Genomic DNA, 6484 nt, shown 5'->3' on the forward strand with positions numbered 1-6484 from the left:
GCAAGGCTGTCATTCATAATGGAAAGAGAGATAAAGCATTTCCAGGACAAACAAAAACTAAAGGAGGTTGTGACCACTAAACCAACCCTGCAAAAATATTAAAGGGGACTCCTTGGGGAAAAAAAGACCAACCGAAACAGACTAGAAAGGAACACAGAACATCACCAGAAACACCAACTTTACAGGTAACACAATGGGACTAAATTCCTATCTATCAGTAATCATTGTGAATATAATTGGACTAAATGCTCCAATCAAAAGACATAGGGTATCAGAATCAATTAAAAACAAAAACATCTATATGCTGCCTACAAGAGACTCATTTTATTTTGTATTATTATTTTTAAAGATTATACTTATTAGAGTGAGTGAGAGAGAGCACAAGTAGTGAGGGACAGAGGGAGAGGAAGAGGGAGAAGCGGACTCCCTGTTGAATGGGGAGCCCAACCCGGGGCTCAGTCCTGGGACTCCATGATCATGACCTGAGCCAAAGGCAGACACTTAACTGACTGAGCCAACCAGCCCCCAAGAGATTCATTTTAGACCTAAACACATCTGCAAATTGAAAGTGAGGGGATGGAGAACCATCTATCATGCTAATGGATGCTAAAAGAGAGCTGGAGTAGCCATACTTATATTAGACAAACTAGATTTTAAACCAAAGACTGTAACAAGACTGGGGCATCTGTGTGGCTCAGTTGGTAAGTGTCTGCCTTTGGCTCAAGGTCATGACCCTGGAGTCCCAGGATCAAAACCTTGCATCGGGCTCCCTGCTCAGCGAGGAGTGTGCTTCTCCCCCTCCCTCTGCCCCACCCCCTGCTCCTCTCTCTCAAATAAATAAATTAAAATCTTAAAAAAAAGCACCGATGGTAATGAGATGAAGAAGGACATTATATTGTAATTAAGGGGTCTATCAAGAAGATCTAACAATTGTAAATATGCCCCAAATTGGGAGTACCCAAATATATAAATCAATCAATAAAAAACATGAAGCTCATTGATAATATTACAATAATAGTAGGGCATTTTAACACCCCACTTACAGTAATGGACAGATCATCTAAGCAGAAAATCGACAGGGAAACAATGGCTTTGAATGACACACTGTACCGGATGGACTTAACAGATGTATTCAGAATATTACATCCTAAAGCAGTGCAATACATATTCTTTTTCAGCGCACATGGACCATCTCCAGATTAGAACACATACTGGGTCCCAAATCAGCCCTCAACAAATACAAAAAGATTGAGATCATAACATGCATATTTTTACACCATAATGATATGAAACTTGAAGTCAACCACAAGAAAAAATTTGGAAAGACCACACATACATGGATATTAAAGAACATCCTACTAAAGAGTGATGGGTTAACCAGGAAATTAAAGAAGAAATAAAATACATGGAAGCAAATGAAAATGAAAACATGATAGTCCAAAACCTTTGGGATGCAACAAAGGCGATCAGAGGTAAGTATATCGCAGTACCAGGCCTACCTCAAGAAGCAAGAAAAGTCTCAGATACACAACCTAACTTTACACATAAAGAAGCTAGAAAAGGAACAGCAAGTAAGGTCTAAAGCCATCAGAAGTAGGGAAATAATAAACATCAGATCAGAAATAAATGATATAAAAACAAACAAACAAAACCCAGTAGAACAGATCAACGAAACCCAAAACGGGTTCTTTGAAAGAATTAATGAAATTGATAAACCCCTAGCCAAACTTACCAAAAAGAAAAGAGAAAGGACCCAAATAGATAAAATCACAAATGAGAGAGGAGAAATAACAACCAACACCACACAAACACAATTATAAGAGAATATTATGAAAAATTATATGCCCACAGACTAGGCAATGTGGAAGAAATGGACAAATTCCTAGAAACATACAAACTACCCAGTCTGAAACAGGAAGAAATAGAAAATTTGAACAGACCCATAACCAGCAAAGAAATTGAATCAATAATCAAAAATCTCCCAACAAACAAAAGTCCTGGGCCAGATGGCTTTCCAGAGGAATTCTACCAGACGTTTAAAGAAGAACTAATACCTATTCTTCTCAGACTGCTCCAAAAATAGAAATGGAAGGAAAACTTCTAAACTCCTTCTACAAGGCCCCCATTACCTCAATTCTGAAGCCAAAGACCCCACTAAAAAGGAGAATTACAAGCCACCATCCCTGATGAACATGGATGCAAAAATTCTCAATAACACTAGCAAATCAAATCCAACAGTACATTAAAAGAATCATTCACCACGATCAAGTGGGATTTATTCCTGGGCCGCAGGGATGGTTCAATATTTGCAAATCAATCAACATAATACACCACATTATTAAAAGAAAGGATAAGCACCATATGATCCTGTCAATAGATGAAGAAAAAGCATTTGACAAAATCCAGCATCCATTCTTGATAAAATCCCTCAACAACATAGGGATAGATGGAACATACCTCAACATCATAAAGGCCACATGCGAAAGACCCACAGCTGATATCATCCTCAATGGGGAAAAACTGTGAGCTTTTCCTCTATGGTCAGGAACAAGACAGGGATGTCCACTCCCGCTATGACTATTTAACACAGTACTGGAAGTCCTAGCCTCAGCAATCAGACAACAAAAAGAAAAGCATCCAGATCGGCAAGGAAGGAGTCAAACTTTCACTGTTTCCAAACAACATGATACTCTATGGAGAAACCCCGAAAGACGCCACCCCAAAATTGCTAGAACTGATACACGAATTCAGCAAAGTTGCAAGATATAAAATCAATGTGCAGAAATCTGTTGCATTTCTAGACACCAATAACGAAGCAGCAGAAAAAGAAATCAAGGAACCAATCCCATTTGCAGTTGCACCAAAGTCCATAAGATACCTAGGAATAAACCTAACTAAAGAGGTAGAAGATCTGTACTCTGAAAACTCTAGAACACTTATGAAAGAAAGCAACTAAAGAGGACACAAAGAAATGGGAAAAAAATTCCATGCTCATGGATTGGCAGGACAAACATTGTTAAAATGTCTCTACTACCCAACACAATCTACACATTTAATGCAATCCCTATCAAAATACCATCTATACCAAAATGGCATTTTTCACAGAGCTACAACAATCCTAAAATTTGTATGGAACCAAAATGGACGCCAAATAGCCAAAGCAGTCTCCAAAAAGAAAAGAGGCAAAGCTGGAGATATCACAATTCTGGACTTCAAGCTATAGTACAAAGCTGTAGTCATCAAGACAGTATGTTACTGGCACAAATACAGACACACAGATCAATGGATCAGAATAGAGAGCCCAGAAATGGACCCACAACTATATGGTCAATTAATCTTTGACAAAGCAGAAAAGAATATCCAGTGGAAAAAGACAGTCTCTTCAGCAAATGGTGTTGGGAAAACTGGACAGCCACATGCGGAAGGAAGAACCTGGACCACTTTCTTACACCATACACAAAAATAAATTCAAAATGGCTGAACGACCTCAATGTGAGACAGGAAAACCATCAAAATCCTAGAGGAGAACACAGGCAGCAACCTCTTTGATCTCGGCCACAGCAACTTCTTACCAGACATGTCTTCGGAGGCAAGGGAAACAAAAGCAAAAATGAACTATTGGGACTTTATCAAGATAAAAAGCTTCTCCACAGTGAAGGAAACAGTCAACAAAACTAAAAGGCAGCCTATGGGATAGGAGAAGATATTTGCAAATCACCTATTTGGAAAAGGGTTAGTATCCAAAATCTATAAAGAACTTATCAAACTCAACACCCAAAACCCAAATAGTCCAGTAAAAAAAAAAAAAAAAAGAAAAAAAATGGGCAGAAGATCTGAATAGATATTTTTCCAAGGAAGACATCCAAATGGCTACAGACACATGAAAAGATGCTCAACATCACTCATCATCAGGGAAATACAAATCAAAACCACAATGACATACCACCTCACACCTGTCACAATGGCTAAAATTAACAACACAGGAAACAACAGGTGTTGGTGAGGATGCAGAGACAGGGGAACCCTTACACTGTTGGTAGGAACGCAAACGGGTGCAGCCACTCTGGAGAACAGTTTGGAGGTTCCTCTAAAAGTTAAACATAGAATTATCTTACGACCCAGCAATTGCACTGCTAGGTATTCACCCAAAGAACACAAAAATACAGATTTGAAGGGGTACCTGCACCCCGATGTTTATAGCAGCATTATCAACTATAACCAAACTATGGAAAGAGCCCAAGAGTCTATCCATCAACTGATGAATGGATAAAGAAGAGGTGATATGTATACACACACACACACACACACACACACACACACACACACACCCTGGAATATTATTCAGCCATCAAAAAATTGAAACCTTGCCATTTGCTATGATGTGGATGCAGCTAGAGTGTATTATGCTAAGTGAAATAAGTCAGTCAGAGAAAGACAAGTACCATATGATCTCATTCATATGTAGAATTTAGGAAACAGAACATATGCACTTAGGGGAAGGGGGGGAGAAAAAAAGGAGAGAGGGAAACAAGCCATAGGAAACTTTTGTTTAAAGATTTTATTTATTCATTTGAGAGAGAGACAGAGCATGAGCAGGGGGAGGGGCAGGGAAAGAGAGAGAAGCAGACTCCCTGACAAGCAGGGAGCCCAATGGGGGCTCGACCCCAGGACCGTGAGATCATGAGCTAAACTGAAGGCAGACGTTTAACCAACTGAGCCACCCAAGCACCCCAAGCCATAGGAAACTCTTAGCTATAGAGAACAAACTGAGGGTTGATGGAGGGAGGGGGGTGGGGGATGCACTAGAATGCACTAGATGGGTGATGGGTACTAAAGAGGGCACTCGTGAGGAGCACTGGGTGTTGTATGTATGTGATGAATCACTAAATTCTACTCCAGAAACCAATACTACACCAAATGTTAACTAACTTGAATTTTAAAAAAATCTTGGAAGAAAAAAAAACACTTTTGTTTAATATTGAGCAAAAGTGATATTGTACTGTACATACACAATTTTAATCTTTTACTCATGACATGTATGCACAGAATTTGAGTTCAGATACACATACACACACACACACACACACACACACATATATTTAGATCCGATGGAGAGGTTATGAGAATACTTATTAGTACCTGTGTTTCTTATAGCTTTCCAGTTCCTAGTTCTAACCTCTTGTGTTTCCTGGATCCATTGCAGCCATTTATTTCTGTATGACACCCCGCATCATTTTAATAAATTTCACCATTTTTGCTTAAGCCAGCTCAAGTTATTTTTTGTTCTTTCTGTCTCTCTTTTAATGTATAATGCCTATCAACCAATGCTGTATGGTGTGTGATCATTACTCTTTTTAATCTTTACCAAAATGACAGGTAAAAAATCCTTATTTAAAATTGTATTTCTTCCATTATAAGCATATTTTGAACAAAGTATTTTCCATTTGTATTGCTCATATCACATGTATTTAATTCATTTTGTAATTGTTTCACACAGTCGTGGTATTCAAGTTTTCCTATTTATTCATCTATAGAGGCCTGCTTTTAGCCTAAGAGAAGTTATGGGTGTATTCTCCTTGATTTGACTTCATATTCTGTTTTAACTTGGCACTTTCTCAATTTCTCCCTTAGAATTTGAACTGGATTTGAGCTGGAGGCCTTTAAACATCTGACTTATAATCTTTGTTCTGGCCTTCAACCACTTGGTAGTAAAGGTTGCTGTCACCTGGTTTCTAAGGTTTGAGTGGGTTGAATCACATCCCCTGAACATACATCATTTCTGGAAGTGCTTTCTCTGAATGTTGGTCTACTTTCACATCAAGAGAAGCAGGTTGCTGCAGGAAGTGAAGGGACCAATGCGAAGCTGTGTGGCCTATGGGCATTTTATTTGGTGGCCATCACAGTGCTTATTTCTTTCTACTCGGGTTATTTTTTATATATTTCATTCTTAAGGTATTGTTTCCCTACTTCCATGAAAATACCCTTTTCTGTAATTTAATGATGAAGAGAAGAGGGAGGTAGCAACAGACACAATATTTGGGAGGTGGGTAGGCGGGTAGATGAGGTGAGTTTAATCATTTGCAGAAAATCTAAGACAAATGAACCAGTAGAGAAGGTAAAATGTAAGTTAGTCAAGGTCAAGGATCTTTGTTTTGTCCACTTACACATCTCATGTCTCTAGAACAGTGCCTGGCACATAGTTTATTCTCAATATTCAATGAAGGATTGAAGACAGAAGAGAGACTGATGAAATGAAATCCTGAAGTGAAAAATGGGGGTAGAATTAAGGTGGATCTCCTTCCTTTCAGACTGGAGATAAGAAATAAGAAATAGCACATGTAAATATATTTAGAGGTAAGGGAGAAAGAAATTATGCCTAATGCTATCTATATTCTCAGTGAAGTAGAAGATCAGGCCCCAGGTTGAGAGTGAGGGTGAGAATAGAATAGAATAGAATAGAATAGAATAGAATAGAATAGAATAG

The sequence above is a fragment of the Callorhinus ursinus genome, unplaced genomic scaffold (assembly GCF_003265705.2).
Source record: "Callorhinus ursinus isolate GAN/ISIS: 27379988/994484 unplaced genomic scaffold, GSC_fseal_2.0 scaffold8, whole genome shotgun sequence".
Lineage (NCBI taxonomy): Eukaryota > Metazoa > Chordata > Mammalia > Carnivora > Otariidae > Callorhinus > Callorhinus ursinus.